General features: G+C 41.2%; 1 protein-coding gene and 1 long non-coding RNA gene across 12 annotated transcripts in view; one reads left to right on the top strand and one right to left on the bottom strand.

Moving 5' to 3' along the window:
* The window catches only part of LOC134218211 (myocyte-specific enhancer factor 2), a 289,827-nt gene that overhangs the window by 118,802 nt on the left and 144,174 nt on the right, over positions 1-26,851 (bottom strand). The window contains exon 1 of one of the 11 annotated variants that reach the window (XM_062697125.1): positions 25,959-26,114. The exons of the other annotated variants lie outside the window; for them this stretch is intronic. The gene's annotated coding sequence lies outside the window, so the exon portion shown is untranslated. Of the gene's footprint in view, positions 1-25,958; positions 26,115-26,851 lie in introns of those variants that run through there. 11 annotated transcript variants of the gene reach the window in all.
* LOC134214134 (uncharacterized) lies at positions 10,255-11,083 on the top strand. The gene is made up of 2 exons (XR_009979672.1): positions 10,255-10,545; positions 10,605-11,083. It is a non-coding gene; the product is annotated as an uncharacterized LOC134214134 (long non-coding RNA).

The raw sequence follows: 26,851 nt of genomic DNA, 5'->3' as shown, positions 1-26,851 counted from the left end.
TCCGGAACAACGTACCGTATATACACTTTCAGCTATAAGTCATTAATTGCTTTTTGTGCTGTTTAGACCACCCTAATGATTTTTTCTCGTTACATATTATAATGAGCGAGAAAGGCATCAACACCAATAGGTGGGATAATCTGTTTTTTTAATTAGTTTCTTTTATCTCACAGCTCAGGCGAAAAATTTATCTTTAATACATAATATTTTGTAATGTCAAGAAACCAGAAGCGATGACTAAGAGATCGATGGAAAACTGAGAGATTCGATTAAAAAATCACGGAGATAATGAAAATTTAGTTACACTTTTTTCTACACGAATGTATCCGTGTTAGTTTTTTTAGCGGATGTATCCTAGTGTTAACCGATCTCTAATAAAATGTTATGAAGACCTTAAATTGTTTGACATTTCCTATGAAATTTTTCGTCTTTTGAAATATATTAGCATCCCAAGCCCAGTCGGGCAATGGAACATTCTAGCGTATCGGATAAACCTGTCGTTAGCTGTACGGCTACAAAGGAAATGCAAACTCAATTTTGTATAAGGTACCCCGGGGCAAGTGGGACCTAAAAAAACGCTAGTTCAGCAAAATTGGAAACGCATACTTAGAAAACAGGGTATTTCAGGACATTAACCACGGATACATCATTATATGCTTCCGTTGTTGAAGTGTAGACGTGTTGTAAGCCATTTATTCAGTTACAAAAAATATTGGTAGTGATATAAATAAATTTACCTGTGGGACCAACTTACCCCTTCAAACGGGGCAAGTGGGACCTATTCTGCTTTAAACTGTCGAACGAAACTAGTTTGAAGAATGTAGATATAATGTTCATGTAATTTCTGAATCGTAGTATTTCAGATCATGGATGGAGGTTTATTGCTTGTCAGACTTTTGTTTTTGCAAAAAGAAAGGGATTTCAAGGTGAGCAGATATAAAAACAAGACAACATCCGGTTTACTGTTTAATTGGTTGTTGTCTGGCTTTCCATTCGCTTACTTTCTTACCAAATGTGTTTGATAGAAAGGATAAGCAAATCTTTGTTCACTTTTCGAATGAATGTTTCTCTGTTTAGAACACAAATTATTACATAAATTAGAACTTTAAAGGGAACGTTTTTATTCAGGCTATGCGCAGTGTTGTAAATTTTTAAAAGATCGAAATGGCCAATTTATTTCTTAAGAACTATATTTATCTGAAAATCTGTCAATCTGATGCAAAGTTTAAAAATAATAAAACACAAGACAAAACCTGTTAATCTATTGTTAAATGAATATATTGTTTGCACTGTAAACGGAAAATTTCGCATAGTTATAACCATTGCTCTTTTCCATGGGGGAGATAATTTTCAGAAAGTAAATTACACATTTGGTAAATCAACTGTATACTACTTCTAAACAACGAAACCAACGATATCAACTGCATTTGTTTCAGATCCATATAATATATGAGTGTCGAAGTTATTTTTCACTAGTCAACTATCTAAAAACAGGTAAACTGGCTCTATCGAAAATGTTGTTCAAATATGTCCCACTTGCCCCATGTATGTTAAAACACAAGGGCAAGTGAAAATTACAGATTTTGGTTTTAATCAAAAGTTTTAAATCGTTTTCGGTGTCACACAATTATTTCATTGCTCAAAGTATTCGCTTTCCACATCAATGATTAATTTGAAAACGACTATTTAGTTGGGAATCCATTGAATGAAAATAAAAGTAATAGCTTTTGCCGGTAGTTTAAAGTCATGATTAAACAATACCATTAGTATGGTGCCGCAAATGGTTTTGATTCCAAATATTTTTGTGTCAGGCGAATTCGTTGATAGTTCTGCTTCATCTTTCTAGAACATTGTTACCATTAAAAACGTTCACCGATTAATCGGCAGCCATAGTACCCACTTACCCCGTATTTTCACTTGCCCCGGGGTACCTTATACGTATTAACTATAAAATAATTATTTACTCTAAGTACTGAAATAATATGTTAGAATATTCAATACATGTTCGTTAGGTGAATTGATCAATTAATTCGAACTCTTTAGTGTAAATACTTTCATAGCCATACTTCCCATAAACAATTTTAAGACACTCCTCAGGAAAATAAAAGCATGGAAGTGATCCAAGTGCAAGGCAATATTTAACGAATACTTAATTGACACTCTGTTTCGGAATCGAATTACGAACTAATTACGTTCGAAGATGCTAATTACTTTTTTCTGTATTAATATAAACATCTTCATTTTTTTAAATTATTTAACCCGCGAACAAATCTAGACCAACATTTGAAAAGGGCGTAACAGCCAAAATTTATTCCTTTTGATTCTTTGTCCCCATATATAGCTATATATGTAGACAAAGAATCAAAAGGAATAAATTTTGGCTGTTACGCCCTTTTCAAATGTTGGTCTAGAAATGACTCACATCTGTCGGTCTACGCAACCGCAGTACGGTTCGATGGAATACCTAGTACCTTATAACTGGGAATTATCCATACATATCAGCACTACTGCTTCGGCCACGGATGGATTCGCAATGAACGAAAAGCAGTCAGCGAGGCAACAGTTACCTCTTTACTGCAGTAGTCAACATCCGTAGCAGCAAACGAAACGCATGTTAAACGCACGAAAAATGTGCCGAACGAACAGACGCTGCTGTCGGGAATAACGAACAACCCGAAAGCAAATGAATGAAACTGTCTTACAACGTTACCTCTCGTATTTATGATTGCGTGTATGCAACTGTCGCATATGAACCGATAGCACGGCTGTCATGGTTAAACAAAGGCGACAATCATTGGTGGGCTGTAATGATGCGGTACATTTGGAAAGCCTGCTTTAGGAGCCTTTACAGTATGTCACGACGACTAAGCGGGAGAAAAATGAACGCGATCGACCCAACTAAAACGCTGGTTCGAGCACTTCGAACAATCTTTTCCAGCCAGGCACCAACAACTTCGACATGATCCTCCTAGGGTTCGTCGCACCACATGCATCAATACCGAAGCCCCATATAGGTACAGGAATACTTCCGGATATTCCACCAGGAATTCCTACGGATATTACTCAAGGAGTTCTTCTGTATATTCCTGCAGGAAATATCCGAATATTCCAACAGGAATTATCCCAGATATTCCTGTAGGAATTCCTTCGAATATCCCTCCAAGAATACCTCGGAATATTCCTTCAGAAGCTGCTCCAGCTATTCCTTCAGGAATTCCTCCGGATATTACTCCAGAAGTTCTTCCAGATATTCCACCAGGAATTCTCCCAGATATTCCTCTAGGAATTCCTTCGAATGTTCCTCCAGATTTTCCTCAGGATAGTTCTCCAGGAATTTCTCCAGATATCCCTTCGGATATGTCTCCAGCAATTCTTCCGGGCATTTCTCTAGAAAATCCTCCAAATATCCCTTCGGATATTTATCCAGAAAATCGGATATTCGTCCAAGAATTCCTTCGTATATTCCGAACGTCTGGAAAATCCTTCAGGAATATCCGGAGGAATTCAAGGTCGAATATCCAGAGAAGTAGCTGAAAGAATATCTGGAGAAACATTTGAAAGAATTCCTGGAGCAATAACTGGCAGAATTCCTGGAGGAATATCTTGTGGAATTCCTGAAGGAATATCCGGAGGAATATCTGGAGAAATATCCGGAAAAAAATCATAAACGAATATTCGGGCGAATACCTGAAGGAATATGTGCAGGAATTTTCTGAGGAATTCTTGGAGAAATAGCCGGGCGAATTCCGGGAAGAATATCTGAAGGAATATCTGTAGGAATATTCGAAGGAATTCTTGGAGGAATATCTGAACGAATTTCTGGAGGAATATCCAGTGGAATTCCTGGAGGAGTATCGGGAGGAATTCCTGGAGAAATATACGGAAAAATTGCTGAAAAATTATCCGGAGGATTTCCTGAAGGAATATCCGGAGGAATTCCTGAAGGAATATCCGGAGGAATTCCTGAAGGAATATCCGGAGGAATTCCTGAAGATATATTTGATTGAATTCCTTAAGGAATTCCTGAATATTTGTAGGAATTCCTGGAGGAATATGTGTTGCCACCGAAACTCTTCTCCCGAACCAATTTGAAACACAGGTGATTTGTGGGATATACTTTAGCTGTAAGTTTATTGGGTTAGAATACAATGAGACTGCATGAATTGATTGTTACTTACAAATTATCAGTATTTTCAGTACAAATTCGTCCCTGATCGAGTCTCCCAATATAGGCAATAGAATTGCTGGAATAACAAATTTTGCATGATAGCTTCAAGTATAATGTTATTTATATATAAATTCATTCCACTTACTATTAATTTAAGATGTATAGAGATTTAGGTAGGATTAATACAATGATTTTAGCACTTTTAGAAATTATCGCACGTTAATATTGAGCCAAATACCAATTTATTTTTTTCTTGTCAACACCTATTTCTCCCTCTCCACCGTACGGCGAAAGTTGTCATAAATCGGTACGTTGCAACTTCTATCGTATCGTAGTTGGCGTTAGGTAAACTCCACCGCGGGGTGGCTTTCGTTGTCACACGGAGTAATCCCTGAAATAATATCCAGAAGAATTCCTGAAAAAATATCCGGAGGAAAACCTGAAGAATGCCCGGATGAATTTTGCAAGAATACACTTACGTTCTTGAGAAAGATCCGGATGATTTTCCTCCAAGAACTCCTCCGGATGTTCCTCCAAAAATTCCTTTGAATATTGCCCCAGGAGTTCTTTCGGATATCCCTCCAGGTATTCCTTCGGATATTCATCCAGTTATTCGTCCGAACATTCCTCCAGGTGGATATTCCTCCAGATATGTCTCCAGGAATTCGTCCGGATATTCCTCCAGGAATTCCTCCGTATATTGCTTCATACACTACCCGCCAAAAGTATGGAAGCGCAAAAATAAGTATTGCAACACCCCCAAAAAAGTTTAGCATCACTTCAGAACTCCCATATTCCCATCGGATCTTTTCCATTTAGAATAATGGGACCTTCAACAAAATTGTTCACGACGATAAGTGCATTAGGCCGGACGTCAATTTAGCTCCCTGGGTGCCTTGGCCACCGGGTGGACATCCGGATGCTCCGGATTCTGGAACACGTGTGAAGTCACAATTTAATAAATGCATTCATTCCAGCGAGATGCGGTTTTCATCATCTTTCGTAATCGCAATATGACAGGAAAATCAATGCTGACTGACGTTTGCTTGACCAGTTAGTGGTAGCCTCCCACTGATTCTCCGGGAGTTCCGGAACATCCGGTAAAGTGGTAAATTATTAATATTCGTCCCAGAAAGCTGCGATTTTTTCTAAACGGTTTGTGGAGGCATTGTGAGAGAAAAATCAATGAAAGCATCACTAATTGACCCCAGGTGGTCTCCCAGTATTCCTCCGGAAGATCCAGAATATCTTATATATAAAGTGGTCAATTATTTAAATTCGTCCCAAAACGCTGCGATTTTTTCTAAACGGTTTGTGAAAGCATTGCCAGGGAAAAATCAATGAAAGCATAACTAATTGATCCCAGGTGGTCTCCCAGTATTCCTCCGGAAGATCCGGAAACATCCGGTAAAGTGGTCAATTATTTAAATTTGTCCCAGAAAGCTGCGAGTTTTTCTAAACGGTTTGTAGAAGCATTTTCAGAGAAAAATCAATGCAAGCATCACTAATTGAACCCAGGTGGTCTCCCAGTACTCCTCCGGAAGATCCAGAATATTCGGTAAAGTGGTCAATTATTTAAATTCGTCCCAAAACGCTGCGATTTTTTCTAAACGGTCGGTGGAAGCATTGTCAGAGAAAAATCAATCCAAGCATTACTAATTGACCCCAGGTGGTCTCCCAGTATTCCTTCGGAAGATCCGGAACATCCGGTAAAGTGGCCAATTATTTAAATTCGCCCCAGAAAGCTGCGATTTTTTCTAAACGGTTTGTGGAACCATTGTCAGAGAAAAATCAGAGCAAGCATCACTAATTGACCTTAAGTGGTCTCCCAGTGTTCTTCCGGAAGATCCGGAACATCCGGTAAAGTGGTCAATTTTTAAATTACGTCCCAGCAAGCTGCGAGTTTTTCTAAAACGTCTGTGGTAGCATTGTGAGAGCAAAATCAATGCAAGCACCACTCATTGACCAGTGGATAATCCAGTGAAGTGGTCATATTTAATGGTTTTATAATGCATCCCAGAAAACTGCGATTTTCCTATACCGTTTGTACGGGCAAACCTCAATGAGTCGATAATGAAGACTCGTTTAAATATCGAGACGTGGAATAGAGAATCATTGAAAATCTGTTTGAAGGGACCATCACAGTAACCCAGAATATTTTTTTCAATATGGCATATTTTGCCTCCATGAGTCGATATCGAGTCATAGAACATCAACTCATAGAGGTTTGACTATAATAGTAATGCCAGAGTTAAATCAATGCGAACATCTCCCATTGACGCCTGGTGGCCATCTAGTAATCCTCCGGGAGCTTTAGAATATCCGGAGAAGTGGTAAATTTCTGTAATTCAACTCAGAAAGCTGCAACATTCTGAAAATCGCTTGTTGTAAAAATGTCAGAACTAATTCAATATAACAACCAGTCGTTCTCCTCGGATGGTCCTCTAGAAGTTCTGGAACATTCGGTGAAGTGGTCAATTCTTTTAAATTCGTCTTAGTAATCCTCCCTCGTAAGTTAGATGTAGCAATATGAAAGCAAAATTTCACTGAGTGGTCCTCAGAAATAGACCTGTGCGCCGCCACCATCAAAATGAATTGTATGAAAATTTACCACGTCCAAATATTTTTTACAACGCCGATGGCTATTGTAGGCAGTAGGATTATGGATTTCGAACTTTTTTCCAAAAGAGCATTAACAGTAAAGTCAAGTTCAGTTTTCCAGTTTCGTCTAACTCCTGTCAGAAATACATATTTTCATTCGCATAAAAATTCTATCGTAAAATCTTTCTGGAAGGGGAATTTCCCGGAGCTATTCCTGGATTTTTCTTGAGAATACCTTGCGAAATTTTTGGGGGAATTTCGAAACGAATCTATAAAGGGATATCTGGAACAATTCTCCACGTAATTTCCGCAGAAATTCCTGGTAATTTTTTGGCAGAATTCCTTGTGGAATACAAGCCCCTCCTTGTGGAAGAAAAAGTGGGAGCATTTCTGGGAGTATTTTCAGCTCAACTTCTTTATAATATTGCAAGAGTATTTCCTGAAAATAAATCGTGAACGGTTTTCTGGGTGATTTCTGGGGAATTCCTGAAAGAACTTCTAAAAAATTTCCAAACGGTTTTCTGGCGGAATGCGGAATGCAAAATTTCAGGAAAAAATATCGGAGATCGGAGATAGGTGGGCTTAAAAGAATTCCATGTGTATTTAGAAACGAATTCAGAGGAAATTTCTGTATAGTTCTCAAAGTAATTTATGTAGAGATTTTGGGGGATTTCTGGAGTAGGTCCTAGTGGGTTTTTCGGACTCCAGTGGAATTTCCGGAGGAATTCCTGCAAAAAATTTCAAGGGGATTTCTTGGAAGAACGGACGGAAAAACATTTGGAGGAATTCCTGGAGAAACTTCCGGTACACTTCCTGAAAAACTCCCGGAGGTATTCTTGGAGGAAATTCTTGAGTAGTTCATGGAGGAACTTCTTAAGGAATTTTCCGGAGGAATTCGGAGGGACTTCTGGAGGAATTCCTAGAGGAACTTCTTGAGGAATTCCTGGAGAAACTTTCGGAAGCAGTCCTGGAAGGTGAAGGATCTTCCGGAAAAATTCCTGGAAAGAATTTCTGGAGGAGCTTCCTGAGGAATTTCTGGAAGAGCTTCGAAGGAATTCCTGGAGGAACTTCCGAAGGAATTTCTGGAGGAACTTCCGAAGGAATTCCTGGAGAAACTTCCGAAGGAATTCCTGGAGGAACTTCCGAAGGAATTTCTGGAGGAACTTCGAAGGAATTCCTGGAGGAACTTCCGAAGGAATTCCTGGAGGAACTTCCGAAGGAATTCCTGGAGGAACTTCCGAAGGAATTCCTGGAGGAACTTCCGAAGGAATTCCTGGAGGAACTTCCGAAGGAATTCCTGGAGGAACTTCCGAAGGAATTCCTGGAGGTCTTCCGAAAGAATTCCTGGAGGAGCTTCCGAAGGAATTCCTGGAGGAACTTCCGAAGGAATTCTTGGAGGAACTTCCGAAGGAATTCCTGGAGGAACTTCCGAAGGAATTCCTGTAGGAACTTCCGAAGGAATTCCTGGAAGAGCTTCCGAAGGAATTCCTGGAGGAATTCCCGAAGGAATTCCTGGAGGAACTACCGAAGGAATTCCTGGAGGAACTTCCGAAGGAATTCCTGGAGGAACTTCCGAAGGAATTCCTGGAGGAACTTCCGAAGGAATTCCTGGAGGAACTTCCGAAGGAATTCCTGGAGGAACTTCCGAAGGAATTCCTGGAGGAACTTCCGAAGGAATTCCTGGAGGAACTTCCGAAGGAATTCCTGGAGGAACTTCCGAAGGAATTCCTGGAGGAACTTCCGAAGGAATTCCTGGAGGAACTTCCGAAGGAATTCCTGGAGGAACTTCCGAAGGAATTCCTGGAGGAACTTCCGGAGGAATTCCTGGAGGAACTTCCGGAGGAATTCCTGGAGGAACTTCCGAAGGAATTCCTGGAGGAACTTCCGAAGGAATTTCTGGAGGAACTTCCGAAGGAATTCCTGGAGGAACTTCCGAAGGAATTCCTGGAGGAACTTCCGAAGGAATTCCTGGAGGAACTTCCGAAGGAATTCCTGGAGGAACTACCGAAGGAATTCCTGGAGGAACTTCCGAATGAATTCCTGGAGGAACTTCCGAAGGAATTCCTGGAGGAACTTCCGAAGGAATTCCTGGAGGAACTTCCGAAGGAATTCCTGGAGGAATTTCCGAAGGAATTCCTGGGAGCTTCCGAAGGAATTCCTGGAGGAACTTCCGAATGAATTCCTGGAATTCCTGGGAGGTCTTCCGAAGGAATTCCTGGAGGAACTTCCGAAGGAATTCCTGGAGGAACTTCCGAATGAATTCCTGGAATTCCTGGGAGGTCTTCCGTAGGAATTCCTGGAAGGTCTTCCGAAGGAATTTCTGGAAAGTCTTTCGCAAGAATTCCTAGAAGGACTTCCGGAGGAATTCCTACAATTTTACCACAATCGGCTTAGAAAAAGTCGCAGCTTTTTAGGACGAGATTCAAGAATTGGCCACTTCACCGGATGTCCCGGATCTTCCGGAGGAACAATGCGAGGCCACTTGGGATCAATTAGTGATGCTTGCATTGATTTTTCTCTGGCAATGCTCCCTCAAACCGTTTAGAAAAAGTCGCAGCTTCCTGGAGCGAGTTTTAAAAATTGACCACTTCATCGGATGTTCCGGAATTTTCGGAGGACCATTGGGAGGCCATCTGGGGTCAATGAGTGATGCTTGCATTGATTTTGCTCTGATAATTCTGCCACAATCGGCTTTGAAAAAGTCGCAGCTTTCTGTGACGAATTTCAAAATTTAACCACTTTACCGGATGTTCCGAAACTCCCGGAGGACCACTGGGAGGACGCCAAGGGTCAAACAAGCGTCAATCAGCATTGATTTTTCTGTCATATTGCGATTACGAAAGATGATGAACATTTGGCATGTCGCTAGAATGAATAGATGTATTAGGGCCGATGTCCACGTAGCGGTTTTGAACTTGCGTGCACGCGGCGTCAACGCAATTGCGGTACGAAATACCCAACATCAAATAGAATCATGCACACGCACTTGCGTTAACGCGGCGTCGACGCGCGTCTCATCTGCGGCGAGACCTACCGCAAAGTCACCGCAATTCCCCACAGGAACGCAGCGTGCACGCGAGTATTTTTTGACATTTGGGAAAATCTGCAGAAAGAATCTGTCAGAGCAAAATCAAAACAAACAAAAATACTTCGCAAATCAGTTCAATTTGGTTTCGAAAATTAATTTGCAAATAACAAAAGTTTCAAATCTAACTTCTTTAAAATAGTGCTAGTGATAGTTCGGAGCAGCAAGTGTTTCTTCCGTTCCTACACGGAGAAACACGTTTACTCATTAATGGGTACTTTTTCTTTTCTATCTCTTTCTCTCTGCTGAAAATTTTACCCATTTTGGGAGAATAAGTGGATCTACTCATTTAAATGAGTAAATCCACTTATTCTCCTAAAATGGGTGATTTTTCAGCAGAGAGAAAGAGATAGCAGAGAAAAAGTACCCATTAATGAGTAAACGATTTTACCGGGTATGTTAATACCAGTCGTGATCAAAACACCTCTGGAAAGAACTGACAAGCAAACATCCCAGGGTGGCGAATAGAGTTAAAGTCAATGGAAATATGTGCGCGATAGTGTAGTGACGTTGATTGTATTGTATTGTACTAACTTTATCAAAATAAATTAATTTCCGAACAAATGGCGATGAGACAGTTTTGGACTGAATGATGGAGCAGGCAAAATTCAACCAAAAAAGCGCATTTCGCGGAACTCTGTATACACCAACGCAGGCGATAGCAGTTCCGCCATGGGAAAAGTTATAAAATGTAAGTTTGATACCGTATATCTTAGCTTTTCTATTGCTGATAGATGTACATGTTTTTAGGAATGTCAACGGAAGCATGTCGTCAAACCATGTGGATTGCAATTTTAAAAAGAAACGAGACCAGATGATGAGATGGTGGCGAGCCACAGTAAGACCCCTTGATCAGTGCGACTCTTCTAGTGTTGTGGGCAACGGTACTGCGATCGGTCCGTGTTGCAGTGGAGTGAAAATTTATTTAGAGTACCAAATATGTAAGAGCGGCTGCAGTATCAGACCAAAATGTTTAATGACTTTTTTATTAGGGAATAAAATGATTCGTAAATAAATAAATAAATAAACAAATGAAACTTATGAAAAATCGTACCCCGTATATCACAAGACAAGACAATTAAATGTTTGGATCCACTATTTTTCAAGATTAATCTCCCGATATGAAGTAATAAATTTATGTTGGAAATAAAGAACATTATGACATTGTAACAATATTTATTTATTATGATTGTAAAAAATATATTGGGATTATGCAAATCAATACCAAATTTCTGCCTCTCTGTCTGTATTGAGAACGTGTTTTTAAACAATCGGATTGTGTTGCACGATTTAAATTTCACAGATCTACAATTAATTTCGAAAGTTCAAACTTTTCATTTTAGAAGTAATGGTAGACTTTAAATCGACAGTGAATTGATTTTTCTACTCTACTAAATAGCATCAATGGAACTTTTTATTTTGGGATAATACTGAGTTACTGTCTCTAGTCTGCCATCATATAGGTATGTAAAAACTCATGACATGTTTTTAATAGCATTACCCATCGATTCTTGTTCGGGGGCAATGAGTTTCATACAAATCAAAATCAAACTTTTATAGGTTTTGTTCTATTATTGTCAGGGGTTTTTTTATGATTGATTATGCTCAAATTTGGCCTAAACATTCTTTGCATATAAAAGTATATTGTGGGAAAATGTCATAAAATTCGGTTGACAAAAACCCCCTTGACAATAATAGAACAAAACCTGCCAAAGCCTCCTTTCCCCTACTTTAAATATTTGACGTTTGATGTCTTCATGTGAATCGATAACTCGATTCATATTGGAAGAGAATGGAAAATGACAGACTGCCAACAGCTGGCAGACGAATGACATTTGGCGTGACAGATAGATTTGACGGTAGAAGTTTTGCGGCAAATTACCGCTTGTCGTGTGCATTCCCAGCCTGATTCAACGCCGAGTAACGCTGCGTCAACGCAGCTTGAAAAACCGCTACGTGGACATCGGCCCTTAAGCGGTGACTTCACACGTGGTTCAGAATCCGGATAATCCGCGGTCTACCTGGTGGCCAGGGCACTCCAAAGAGCTAAATTGTCCTCTTTCGCAATGCACTTATCGCCGTGATAAATTTTGTAGAAGGTTCCACCATTCTAAATGTAAAGGATCCGACGATAAATCTTCACGAATATGTTAGTTCCGGAGTGATGCTAAACTTTTCGGAGTGTTGCAATATTCAAAGCAGGTGTTGCAATACTTATTTTTGCGCTTCCATACTTTTGGCGGGTAGTGTATATAAAAATTCTGGGGGAATATCCGGACGAATTTCTGGAAGAATATTTAGTGGAATTACTGAACAAATATCTGGAGGAATATTTGGAGGAATATCCGGAATTACCCGGAAATAATATCCGGAAGAATTCTTGAAAAAATATCCGGAGGAAATCCTGAAAGAATGTCTGGATGAATTCCTGATGGAATACACTTACGAATTTCTGGAGGAACATCCGGATGATGTTCTAAGGTAATATCCGGAGGATTTTCTCGAAGAGATTTCTTGAAGGAACATGCGGAGAAATTGCTGGAGGAATTTATCTTATTTCACATACCGTCGTCGGGGGTGACAATGGGTCAAATGGGGGTGAGAATGGGTCACTGTTTAAACTACTTAGAATGCTTGTAGAATAACTTGAATTTGTCTGAGGGCAAGAAGACTAAAATATAAGAGACCTTTTTGAACGATTTTGCTCTACGACCTCCAGGCTGCCGGTGAGAGCGATGACCCATTCTCACCCCCCAGACCCATTGTCACCCCCGATGGCGGTATTTGTCGTGTTTGTGTTGTTTGTCTTATTTGTCTAAATAATTTGTTTCATTTTTCTTATTTGTCTATTTTGCCTTATTTGTCATGTTTGTCTTATTTGTCTTGTATGTTTTATTCATCTTATTTGTCTTATTTGTCTTATTTGTCTTTTGAATTTCACATCCTCTCTTCAACAGTACTATGATCATCACTTAAATCCTGTGTATTTGTAACCTTCGTACAATAAATTTTTGATGATATTTTCCAATGTTGTTCCAGAAAACGCACATGTCTTCATACTCCTAAATCAGCTGGTGTTTGTTCATTTTGATCTCCTCAATCCGTGATTGGTCGGCGCTGCTGTTTTTCTCTCGTCGATTCGCAGCACGGGTGATAAGTTTCTTCCCTATTGTTGCCAGTCGCTTTAGTGCTCCGTTTACTTCAAATTCTCAAGCAATTGTAAACTGAACAATGATGAAATAATTTTGGCGACACTGACAGCTTCATTCTGGCGGGCTACATCGTGCGATTTTCTCTCTCAAAGAGAGCTAACACGTGCTTTTTTAACGGAAACCCTTCCCGATCAATAATGCGCAACAAAATTAAGGGGAGTTATTTATTTCAGAAAAATATTGTAACAAAATGTGTTATAAATTTGGCTGGTTAGTTGTTATAATAACAAAATTATATCAAAAATCCCTCTAGCCGTAACACAATTTAATTAGAGTTTGATACCTTCATATCAAGATTATAACAAACGTTGATATAATTATACGGTACGAAAATCTACTTTCATGGTAATTACCTACATTACGGTTAAAAATCTGGTACGTTACAACGACGGATTTCGATCCATAAAGTCGTGAAAAAATGGATTTTAAAAAGTGCCTGGGCAATACGCCCCACCTTAGCCAGAGACGTTTCATAGCCCTTCATTATTATTTTTTCTATCCCATAATAAAAGGATTACAAATCCTTATATGCCTGACATTAAAAAACCAACGAAGTCCATTTATGCAGGTGTGAGTTACATTTCAATATTTTTCATATAATTTGGAAGCAACTGCTGCAGGCTCGCTGCGCTTGTGTCCAGTTGGTAAGGGCATACCGTCCTGCCTACACTGGGGCGTTTTGACCAGTGAAACATATTTTCGAAATTCGTTACATTTTTGAAGATGGAAGTAATTTTATATTACATTAACCACTGAGAAAAGTTATTTTGTTGCCCAACTGAGTGTTCCAGTGCAAGTTTTGCGGACAATATGCTAGCATCGCTCCAGAATGTTGAGCAAACAAACAATAAAAGTTACATCAAAACTGTCACTTTTTATATTTTGCTATTATTTTCATTATGTAATACAAAAATACTTCCACATTCACATAGTATGATGGTTTTACAAATATTTAAAGGTACCAACTGATTTTTACCCTTAGTTAGTTATAGTTTTCTAGAAATCAAAGGGGGGCGTTTTGGCCAGGTGGGGCGCATTATACCGTCTTACCCTATATCGAATATGGGTTCAAGTTATACTGAAGGTGATCACCTTAAGTATTACGTCAAAATCGATTGAGGTTGAAATTTTCACTGAAAATACATGAAACAAACAGACATTCACAAACTAATTACATATATCTTATTCAGCGTTGCTGGAATCATTCTCAAATCTCAATCATCGAGCTCTCGCGCAAAAGCTAACTCGTTTGTGTTTTCACAACATTGTAAATTAATGTACAAGTCGGGTGGTTTAATCCCCGGAAATAGGCAATTAACTTTGATTGAATCGTTTGCGATTTTTAAAAGAAAGCATCGCGCTTGAGTTTTTTATATCAAATCGTATCGTTTCATCCATTTGTCGAAAATCAATTTGCTCAGCAAGACGTTTAAAATCAATCTCAATATAAAATTGATTGTTTCCTAATGAAAGAATGTCTTTTGTTCTTTGCAATGAACGTCAACTAGCTGTTTTTAACATTGGATAATACAAAAAATCCACACAAAATAGATTATTTAATTAACGCATTAGCTTTTAAGGGATAAGTTCGTTACATTTCAATTTACGCATGATTTGAATTGTCCATGATTTTTAGGATTGAGTTTTTTTTTTGTCAAAACTGAATGTTCCATGTCAATAAACTTAACCCTGAAATCCTTTTTTACAACATTTATTATATTTCAATTGCCTTTGACAGTCATACATTTTCTACAGATTAAATTAAACCATTTAGGAATTAAACGACGTATGCTTAATCGACTGTTCATTGCCTAAACTCACTCACCGGAACATTTCTACACATGAGGCCAAAATCAAAGAATGTCATATTCCATATATCTTTCCCCGCGCAAGAGATTACGGCAGCTCTGGCTACCATGTCGGATCTAGTCGAACTCCGCCTAGACAACATGAAGCATCAGTTCTTTTGACAGCCGCAGAACCCCAACCAACTGCGACGAAACTGCACAGTGCAGTGCACGCTTAACGCTCATTCAGAGGACGACCGCGGCGACACCGGAAACCAAAACGGCCGCACGTGTCTACCATCGTCGGAATCTACCTTCGTCGATCATCATGTTCCCGACATGGCTGAGCGCGACGAAGACGATGATGAGATGAGCAATGACTTCTTCTAGGGAGCACAATGCGCATCGTACACTGAGCTTGACAAAGGGGAAAACCGAAGCCACTTACTATAGCAGATGCCCGAGCTACCTTTCTTTTGAAGCAGATCTTTTCTTTCATACGGGCGCACACGGTGAGATAAGGAAAACATGCTTCTTGCGTTCTCGAGTGGCACACGTGGTCGCCAAGTTAATGAACTTCAAGCGCTACGCAGCCAAGGCACAAGTAATGCATGTTTGGTTGTGAGGAAAGAGGGATTGACTTCTGGAGTTAATGATTTTCCGCTTCCACTTTTCCCGAAGCGCGGTTGTACCTCGATCTTGGAAGATGTTACAAACGCCACGCGGTGGGTGATTGATGAGGAGGGATGTCTCGGCAAGTCGAGTGATGTCAATTAGGCGAAGGCAAACACATTCGAACGCCGCCGCACACCATCAAGATTGGGCATTTCGTTTGTTTGTGTCGCTGTTGGTTGAAATTTGCATCTGCTCGTTTGGCTTTTGGATCTTGGCAGGGCGACAAATATGCTCCGTCTCGACTGTGTGGTGGTGGTGCTGCTACCTAATGACTGCGCAGTGATTCTGGGCAAAGCTTATACGACAAGATCTACGATTTATCTGTGGCTTATGTGCGCCGTCGCGCCGGACGTGGTAGGTTTTCGAGAACGTCAATCCATCGAACGGTACGAATTTCACTAGCATTCACAAGCGCTAGAAAGTTTTGAATGGTGGAGATTACTTTGGGCGAACAAACGAGAAGATTTTAGCTCCGTTGATAGAGGCCACAAGGTGAAAGGCGACCTACATGTCATAACTCAGCCAGCAGGCGATGTCGGTTTTATGATGTTTGAATGTTGTCGTTAAAGAATTTCACATAATATATTTGTAAGAAGATAAGTCAACAAAAATGGTAATTCAATTTTTTAAGCGCTCCATTGCATGAAAATAAATGATCTTCATAAATGTTGATCAACTATTAATTGAGATTATTCCACCAAAACACGTAAGGGAGCCTGCCAATATGGCAATCATTTTTCGAATCTCTCGTATTTGTCCTTAACTAAAAATGTTATGGTCTTATGATCGTTCTGTACATGAGACATTTGCTCTTCTGGAGCCCGTAGTAGGCCGGACTTCCACAGATTATACGCCTTCGTATTTCATGACTAACATTATTATCAGCCGTTTAGCAACGACCAAAGGTAGACAAATTCAATCCGTAGACATTGCCATCAGCCCGACTTTTGTTACTTCACGTTTCAAATCGTACTCCGGCCTAATTAAAATTATCTGGTAAATATCACGAAACCTTCTTTATGTTTGTTTGATTTATCATAATAAAATACTTGTTAAAGTTGTTTTGTAACTATAAAAGTTACTTTCGGCTTTATATCAGTTCAATCGTCATATGAACCGTTTGTTTGCGAAACTGGCCAAAATGGCCAAAATGAGATTTTTATATATTCTGAATCCTTGTCCAAAAATACGTATTCTGGCAAAAAATACCAAAAAAATTGTTCAGGAATGCATGAAATTTTTCTCGTTTGTTTAGGAAACTACATATGTGCACGCACTTTGAAGAGCAATTATGGAGTACCTACTACTTACAGTTTTCACACTGGAAGTGCCCCAAGGTGTTAAATTTTCCCAAAAACTATTCATCTGTATCGAAGAAATCAAAAGATTCGATGCCAATTTGTTCAAAACAGTTTTTTGTTCACTTGTCATAAGACGAGTTTGTACAATCCCATTGAATTCCACCACTTAATTGTATCTTGACAGATACGTATTTTGACCTCAACAGTAAGGCCGTCTTCAGTGTCTCGTACATGACTCGACAAGTACGAGACACTGAAGACGGCCTTACTGTTGAGGTCGAAATACGTACCTGTCAAGATACAATTAAGTGGAATTCAAAGGATTGTACAAACTCGTCTTATGACAAGTGAAGACATTCCACTAAAGTTGTTAAAGTTGTTTTGTAACTATAAAAGTTACTTTCGGCTTTATATCAGTTCAATCGTCATATGAACCGTTTGTTTGCGAAACTGGCCAAAATGGCCAAAATGAGATTTTTATATATTCTGAATCCTTGTCCAAAAATACGTATTCTGGCAAAAAATACCAAAAAAATTGTTCAGGAATGCATGAAATTTTTCTCGTTTGTTTGGGAAGCTACATATGTGCACGCACTTTGAAGAGCAATTATGGAGTACCTACTTCTTACAGTTTTCACACTGGAAGTGCCCCAGGGTGTTGAATTTTCCCAAAAACTATTGATCTGTATCGAAGAAATCAAAAGATTCGGTGCCAATTTGTTCAAAACAGTTTTTTGTTCACTTGTCATAAGACGAGTTTGTACAATCCCATTGAATTCCACCACTTAATTGTATCTTGACAGATACGTATTTTGACCTCAACAGTAAGGCCGTCTTCAGTGTCTCGTACATGACTCGACAAGTACGAGACACTGAAGACGGCCTTACTGTTGAGGTCGAAATACGTACCTGTCAAGATACAATTAAGTGGCAGAATTCAAAGGGATTGTACAAACTCGTCTTATGACAAGTGAAGACATTCCACTAAAAAGCTCAAAATAATTTTCTTAAGGTGATTATAGAATGAAGCCCGTGGTGAATTTCAAATTCACCACACGTTTATCTACATACATTTCCAAAACCCCAAATCTGGCGTAATAGTTTTGGTACAGTGCCGAAACTCAAATTATGATGGTTCAGCATAACTAAGCAAACGATCTACCATTATTTCAGCCCCATACGCGTTATGCTTCTTTCATCTCGTGCTCTTGAAAAACATATTGGAAAAGCACGTGTTTTGCAAAATGGCCGATTTCTGGCTTCATTCTATAATCACCTTAACAAAGTTTTTTGTTGTTTTCTCGAAATTGTGTAAAATGGGTATAAGCATAATACGTGCAAGAATATAGTTTTAAAATAACAAAATATTTTTATCTGTGTAGCCAACTTAGCGATGATGGTAATTAAGCTATGTCAGTACAAAAAACTAGAGAGCGAAGATTTGAAATGAACAGCCTGGAGTAAAGGGAATCACTAAGGAGCAGAACTGAATGTAACAGAAGGTCGGAAAGATGAAGAGCCTCTCTATCGCTCAACAGAGTAGAAGAGTTGATCACAACCAGCATGCTTACGTTGGACGTCAGCTCAGTTCCGATGGTCCCAGTTGCGAATTCCAATGCGTTTGATTCGGAAGATAACACCCTTAACAGACAGTGTCGTTCCCCAAAATGCAATAATAGTCCACGATTTGCGCAACAACATTCATGGGAACTATTGTCGAAAATATTGGAAACAAAGACTAACTGCTAAATACAATTCGGCGTCCCGGTAATCCAGAATTACAGGCTAAAGAAAACCCAATGCCCGAACTGAATGATCCTGAATAGGCGAGTGACTTAGCTTTTCTGGTAGATATTTTCTAACATCTCAATAACTTGAACATAGAGTTACAAGGCACGGATCAATACGTCGAACATTTATTATCCAACATTAAAGCTTTTGAAACGAAATTGGCGCGAAACATTTTGCAACAGTTTGTTGCTGAAAACTGGTACATTTCCCTCGGTCTTGTTGATTTTATAGAACACAATTACGAAATATTAATTTTCTCAACACCGTTTTATTATGCTAATTATAAAATGTATCTGAAATGTTTCGAATGGAGGTTGGCGAACCCCAATACAACGACAAGCTTAAATCTAGATTTCAGAAAGAAAACATCTCTTATCTCAGCACTTTTTAAGAATTTTAAGTTAAAAACTTCAAATCCTGTCAAATCCTGCAAGTTTTGGTCTCCTAAAACAATTTGTGTTGATTATTCGAGAATAGGCAACATTTTCATGTTTCTCGTTGAATTTTCAAACAAATAAACTGTTACGCGAAAAAATGAACGCAATTCAATCGTGTTAAACGTTTCTCTGGAGCTTTTTTTGCCATTCTGGAAAATTGAGAAAATAAAACGTTTCTACTTTGAAAACTATTGGAAAGCTCTTGAAAGGAGGCTTCCGAGCCTCTTGAAAGGAGGCTTCCGAGCCTCTTGAAAGGAGGCTTCCGAGCCTCTTGAAAGGAGGCTTCCGAGCCTCTTGAAAGGAGGCTTCCGAGCCTCTTGAAAGGAGGCTTCCGAGCCTCTTGAAAGGAGGCTGAGCCTCTTGAAAGGAGGCTTCCGAGCCTCTTGAAAGGAGGTTCTCGAGCCTCTTGAAAGGAGGTTTCTGAGCCTCTTGAAAGAAGGTTTCTGAGCCTCTTGAAAGGAGGCTTCCGTGTCTCTTGAAAGGAGGTTTCTGAGCCTCTTGAAAGGAGGCTTCTGAGCCTCTTGAAAGGAGGCTTCCTGAGGCCTCTTGAAAGGAGGCTTCTGAGCCTCTTGAAAGGAGGCTTCTGAGCCTCTTGAAAGGAGGCCTGAGCCTCTTGAAAGGAGGCTTCTGGAGCCTCTTGAAAGGAGGCTTCTGAGTCTCTTGAAAGGAGGCTTCTGAGCCTCTTGAAAGGAGGCTTCTGAGCCTCTTGAAAGGAGGCTCTGAGCCTCTTGAAAGGAGGCCTGAGCCTCTTGAAAGGAGGAGGCTTCCAAACCTCTTGAAAGGAGGCTTCTGAGCCTCTTGAAAGGAGGCTTCTGAGCCTCTTGAAAGGAGGATTCTGAGCCTCTTGAAAGGAGGCTTCTGAGCCTCTTGAAAGGAGGCCTGAGCCTCTTGAAAGGAGGCTTCTGAGCCTCTTGAAAGGAGGCTCTGAGCCTCTTGAAAGGAGGCCTGAGCCTCTTGAAAGGAGGCTCTGAGCCTCTTGAAAGGAGGCTTCTGAGCCTCTTGAAAGGAGGCTTCTGAGCCTCTTGAAAGGAGGCTTCTGAGCCTCTTGAAAGGAGGCTTCTGAGCCTCTTGAAAGGAGGCTTCTGAGCCTCTTGAAAGGAGGCTTCTGAGCCTCTTGAAAGGAGGCTTCTGAGCCTCTTGAAAGGAGGCTTCTGAGCCTCTTGAAAGGAGGCTCTGAGCCTCTTGAAAGGAGGCTTCTGAGCCTCTTGAAAGGAGGCTTCTGAGCCTCTTGAAAGGAGGCTTCTGAGCCTCTTGAAAGGAGGCTCTGAGCCTCTTGAAAGGAGGCTGTGAGCCTCTTGAAAGGAGGCTTCTGAGCCTCTTGAAAGGAGGCTTCTGAGCCTCTTGAAAGGAGGCTCTGAGCCTCTTGAAAGGAGGCTTCTGAGCCTCTTGAAAGGAGGCTTGAGCCTCTTGAAAGGAGGCCTGAGCCTCTTGAAAGGAGGCTCTGAGCCTCTTGAAAGGAGGCTCTGAGCCTCTTGAAAGGAGGCTTCTGAGCCTCTTGAAAGGAGGCTCTGAGCCTCTTGAAAGGAGGCTTCTGAGCCTCTTGAAAGGAGGCCTGAGCCTCTTGAAAGGAGGCTTCTGAGCCTCTTGAAAGGAGGCTTGAGCCTCTTGAAAGGAGGCTGAGCCTCTTGAAAGGAGGCTTCTGAGCCTCTTGAAAGGAGGCTTCTGAGCCTCTTGAAAGGAGGCTTCTGAGCCTCTTGAAAGGAGGCTCTGAGCCTCTTGAAAGGAGGCTTCTGAGCCTCTTGAAAGGAGGCTTTGAGCCTCTTGAAAGGAGGCTTCTGAGCCTCTTGAAAGGAGGCTTGAGCCTCTTGAAAGGAGGCTTCTGAGCCTCTTGAAAGGAGGCTTCTGAGCCTCTTGAAAGGAGGCTTCTGAGCCTCTTGAAAGGAGGCTTGAGCTCTTGAAAGGAGGCTGGAGCTCTTGAAAGGAGGCCTGAGCCTCTTGAAAGGAGGCTTCTGAGCCTCTTGAAAGGAGGCTTCTGAGCCTCTTGAAAGGAGGCCTGAGCCTCTTGAAAGGAGGCTCTGAGCCTCTTGAAAGGAGGCTTCTGAGCTCTTGAAAGGAGGCTCTGAGCCTCTTGAAAGGAGGCTTCTGAGCCTCTTGAAAGGAGGCCTGAGCCTCTTGAAAGGAGGCCTGAGCCTCTTGAAAGGAGGCTTCTGAGCTCTTGAAAGGAGGCTTCTGAGCCTCTTGAAAGGAGGCTCTGAGCCTCTGAAAGGAGGCTTCTGAGCCTCTTGAAAGGAGGCCTGAGCCTCTTGAAAGGAGGCTTCTGAGCCTCTTGAAAGGAGGCCTGAGCCTCTTGAAAGGAGGCCTGAGCCTCTTGAAAGGAGGCTTGAGCCTCTTGAAAGGAGGCTTCCTGAGCCTCTTGAAAGGAGGCTTCCTGAGCCTCTTGAAAGGAGGCTTCTGAGCCTCTTGAAAGGAGGCTTCTGAGCCTCTTGAAAGGAGGCCTGAGCCTCTTGAAAGGAGGCTTCTGAGCCTCTTGAAAGGAGGCCTGAGCCTCTTGAAAGGAGGCTTCCTGAGCCTCTTGAAAGGAGGCTTCTGAGCCTCTTGAAAGGAGGCTTCTGAGCCTCTTGAAAGGAGGCCTGAGCCTCTTGAAAGGAGGCTTCTGAGCCTCTTGAAAGGAGGCTTCTGAGCCTCTTGAAAGGAGGCTTCTGAGCCTCTTGAAAGGAGGCTTCTGAGCCTCTTGAAAGGAGGCTTCTGAGCCTCTTGAAAGGAGGCCTGAGCCTCTTGAAAGGAGGCTTCTGAGCCTCTTGAAAGGAGGCTTCTGAGCCTCTTGAAAGGAGGCTTCTGAGCCTCTTGAAAGGAGGCTTCGAGCCTCTTGAAAGGAGGCTTCCGAGCCTCTTGAAAGGAGGCCTGAGCCTCTTGAAAGGAGGCTTCTGAGCCTCTTGAAAGGAGGCTTCTGAGCCTCTTGAAAGGAGGCCTGAGCCTCTTGAAAGGAGGCTTCTGAGCCTCTTGAAAGGAGGCCTGAGCCTCTTGAAAGGAGGCTTCCGAGCGTCTTGAAAGGAGGCTTCTGAGCCTCTTGAAAGGAGGCTTTTGAGCCTCTTGAAAGGAGGCTTCTGAGCCTCTTGAAAGGAGGCTTCTGAGCCTCTTGAAAGGAGGCTTCTGAGCCTCTTGAAAAGGGGCTTCTGAGCCTCTTGAAAGGAGGCTTCCGAGCCTCTTGAAAGGAGGCTTCCGAGCCTCTTGAAAGGAGGCTTCCGAGCCTCTTGAAAGGAGGCTTCCGAGCCTCTTGAAAGGAGGCTTCGGAGACTCTTGAAAAAAGGCTTCCAAGCCTTCATACACTGTACTAAGTGCCGGATTCAATCGGAGGGGGATCGCACCAACAATTTACGGTGACCACGGTTCAAATACCCCACCCAAAGGGTCCCTCTCGGGCCAACGAAGGTACTCTCAGGGGTAGAGGTTGAGAACCAATGCCCTATTTTATATGGTCGGGGTTCAGCGAAACCGCACCAAGCGCCTTTTTGACTGACTTGTGATGTTTTTTTTTTCATCGAATGAAAACGGAGATGAATTCTAATCAATTCATTCGTACTTTTGAGGGGGATTAGAAGCAAGGGGGTGTAAGTGACATTTTGGTCAAATTTGAGTTGGTTACAGCAACAAATGATTTGATTTTAGTGCTTTACGGAAATATATTGATACAGCTTGTACGTTATTTCTATTTGTAAAAAATGTGAAAACTTCCATACGAACGAAAAAATATTGAAAAACTTAACACCCATTTATTTTAAATGGGCGTCAAATTGTTGATTCAGTGTTATCTGTTTAGATGTAAACTAAATAAATTAAATTATTTAAAAACAAAGTTTTTGTCACTTACACCTCTTTGCGGTTGATCCCCTCATTTGTTGTTGCATATCATCAGTGCAGTGTTGAGGTGGAAGAATATCCGATACGATTTGTAATCAATTTGGCGCTCTTTTATTCAAGTGGTACTCTAGTCATTCAACTCATTAATGATCTTCACAATCTTTACATTAGGGGAAGTGGTTAGGTTGTGGACACCCCCACGTATCTTTTGACAGAAAGCAGTTACTGTCATTCTGACAACTGTCATTTATTTGCTATCGAAAAACGATGTTTTGTGCAGAATATCAAACCAGATAGAACTTTGAACCATGAACCAATCAATTTTTTTCTACATGAAAATCAATACGAAAGTATTGTTTGACCTTTTTCAAAGTGTCATAAAGTGGTGTTGGGGCCCTCCTTGGCCGTGCGGTAAGACGCGCGGCTACAAAGCAAGACCATGCTGAGGGTGGCTGGGTTCGATTCCCGGTGCCGGTCTAGGCAATTTTCGGTTTGGAAATTGTCTCGACTTCCCTGGGCATAAAAGTATCATCGTGTTAGCCTCATGATATACGAATGCAAAAATGGTAACCTGGCTTAGAAACCTCGCAGTTAATAACTGTGGAAGTGCTTAATGAACACTAAGCTGCGAGGCGGCTCTGTCCCAGTGTGGGGATGTAATGCCAATAAGAAGAAGAAGTATGTAGATTGAAGGGACTGAGATATCGAGATGTAGAAAGTCGACTGTACTATTTTTCTTTCGGATTTCATTCATTATTCTCCATTATTAACCGGATTTTCAAGGGTGCCCACAACCGAATTACAAAACTGAAATGTCCAAAAATGCCGAATTTGCGAAATTGTCAATTAAATGTTTCAAATCGACGAAATCAAATTAATTTGTTCCCTAGAAGTAAGGTTGTACGTCTAGCTTTCCATTGGTATAAAAATATAGACATAATACCAACTAGGGGAAGTGCACTGGTTTTGGCCAACTTAGTGCCTATTTTGGCCAACCCTGAAAAAAACATATTTTTCCAAAATAAACGATCAGTTGACAGCAGCGTTGAAGCGTGAGGGATATATCTATTGTAGGAACTAATAAAACTTTTGCGAATTGCTTTATTTTTGGAGTTATTTGCAAAATTGGCCAAATTAGGAACATGGCCAAAACCGGTACAGTTCCCCTAGAACCAAAGTTATAGACAACATTCAAAAGGGTGCCCATAACCACAACATATTACGAATAGGCTCCCAAAAACTGCGAGACTGAATGCATAAATCTGGTAGCCAAATCTAGTAATCGAGTAGTAGCGGAAAAGTTCACCAGCAAGCGTAGATCCTTATTAATGACACTCCTCACGAAACCCAAATTAATTAGTACTATCGTTTTCAAGGGCGCACCACTCGATACGGAAGTAACGCACAACTGTCATTTTTATTATTTCACTTACAAAAAACATATACAACACAAAAAAGAGTGGCTAGGTATTTGAAAACAAATAAAGCTCCTAAAGACTATCAGGGATGCATCTTTAATCTTTATGTTCTCTTCTGATCAAATAAAATTAACGGTGACTTAGTTTGACTTAGTCAATAACACCGATTTTAAGTAACATCGAATATTAACTAAATAGCAATGATTTCGTTTTGAGATAATGACTTTATGACGACAGTCTAAATGAACTAGGCTGACGTTATCAATGCTGAGGCATCACTTAAAATTTGAAGTTAAAACAATAAATTGAAGTTGGACATTATAGTATTATAAATTAAATCTTGCTCTATTTCGCTACCCTAAATCTGATTCATCTCACAGAGAAGGGAATCATAAGAAATAAGTTTCATCTGCTAATGTCTGCCAAGTTTACAAACAAATCCAAACTACCATTTACAAATCATCCATCGCTATGTACCTAACTCCCTTGTGCATCTGCATCTGCCGGGAGCTGGCTCAATTTGCCATATGCCACATCACCCCTGAAATTCCACACTCACTCGATTTCGAACGCACACGACCTGTGCTTCACGCACGCATCACCAGCTACCGTCACTGTCGTCGTCGTCGTCCGTTCGTTCTTTCGTAGATCCTTCGGCGCTTTTCCGCGCGCGCACACGTTCGATGCCATGAAATTATTACGACTTTCTCAAGCAGCTGCAGACAAGCTCTTATACTCCGTTGCACTTCCTCCCTGCCTGTTCCGCCGGTGCGGCACTTTGACCGAATCCGATCGGATGTGGCGCGCAGACTCCTCGCCGATTGGCGCAACTGCTGGCTGGCTGGCTGGGTGGATCTGGCTTGCACCGTCGTCGTCACCGCCACCGTGCGGCCGCAGAGGGGGGCGAACAAATGCAAGACGCGAGGGATTTCAGTCAGCATCGTGGAAAACAGCCATCACAACAACGGGAATATTACAACAAGCCAAATAGGGCTATATGGGCATAACAACTGGACAAAATAAGTTTTTATGAAATAGTACTCAATAACAATAAGGTTCCACAAGGATGAAGATTTTCTAAGATCTTGTTTCAAGTGTGATTAGGCAAAATTATGTGAAAAGTGCAAATGATCTTTTACCACATCTATGATAGCTGAAACAATTTGACCAATAACTTCGACAAATATCCCATCATGCCGAAATGGTGCCCTGAAAAGACGAAAAAGAGCAGCACCGTTCAACGAAAACAACTGAGGCGAAGAAAATGCCTCGCGCAATGATTCACAAAACCCACGTTCCGCGCGCTTTTCCGATTTTCAGTCTCTTCGCCCGTCAGCACATTACCTCGCGGCCGAGTACGAAAAGCGTGCACCCGGTTAAGGGCAAAATGAAATTCATCGTCCCGTGAGCAAGATACGTCTTTCCATCGTCGGTGGAAAGTCAACCCGCAACACGTTCTCCGTTATGAGTGTGACCTAATAGGATTTCAATTTAGCGAAAACGATGAAGAAAAGCCTTCACCGTCGGGAAGCCCCAGCAACTCCGCGGTCAACTATAATATCCTAAGCCATTTATCGCGCATTTAAAGCGCCATAGTTTTCATTGATTGATGCCGCCTGCTGCGGCGGACGTCCGCCGACGCTGCCATCGTTGTCGGCTGCTTGGATGTCTTTTCTAACACCTACCTCCAAACCGCATCTGACGGAGGCCGATCCGCTCGGACCTGTAATGATTCTCTGCTGATGCGTCTGCTACGGTTGTTCTTCTGAAAGATCACACATTGGCCACAGTCAGCAGTAGTGGCCCGGCCCGGGGGTGGAAAATCTAACGCGATTCGACACTACACAAGAAGAGAACAACCACAAGTTGAGGTCTAGTTTGTACTGATTTTCCGACGGATTTTCATCCGCTATTAATAGAACGACAGCTCGGTTTGGCGAGTCGGCTGCGATGTACAAGCCACGATCATGACTCTCTCCCGATAGACTTTATATGGTGAAAGTGTATCTTAACCTGAGAGCCACCCAAATGATCGCGGAGAAGAACAAACCGAATAAACCCCTTTGCGAATATCTTCCTTTGCGCGATTCATCTTACATAGGTTTGGAGGAAAAACTTCACAACTACTTTCATAGGTGGAAATGATTCGGAAGGCGCATTTCGGTTGAATGAAGCAAATGTCTACGTGATTGTTACTACATCGTATACGTGTCCGTAATCTTGTGGTTACTGGTCCCTGGTCTAAACATCTTCTTTTTTCGATGATTAACAACCCAACTGGATCATGGAATGGTAGATATCTGTTCACATATACAATTCAACTTAATTTAATTGTTCTTCGTTATATAAAATTGTGTATTGTGCGGGATTTAAAATTAATAGGAATAGGAAAATTAAAAAAAAAACTCTGATCAAACCACCTAGCGGTGCTGTTGTGAGTGTTTTTAAGCGTGTTTTGCGCGTAAGACATAGTATTTTGACAATAACTTTTGATCTCATTGTCTGAGCTGGCCAATTTACCTCACAGATTTTAGATTTCCCATATCCGAAGCGGCAATCCCACGCCATTGCTGAACTA

This window comes from Armigeres subalbatus, chromosome 2 (assembly GCF_024139115.2).
Source record: "Armigeres subalbatus isolate Guangzhou_Male chromosome 2, GZ_Asu_2, whole genome shotgun sequence".
NCBI lineage: Eukaryota > Metazoa > Arthropoda > Insecta > Diptera > Culicidae > Armigeres > Armigeres subalbatus.
This window is presented reverse-complemented; position numbering and strand designations above follow the sequence as displayed.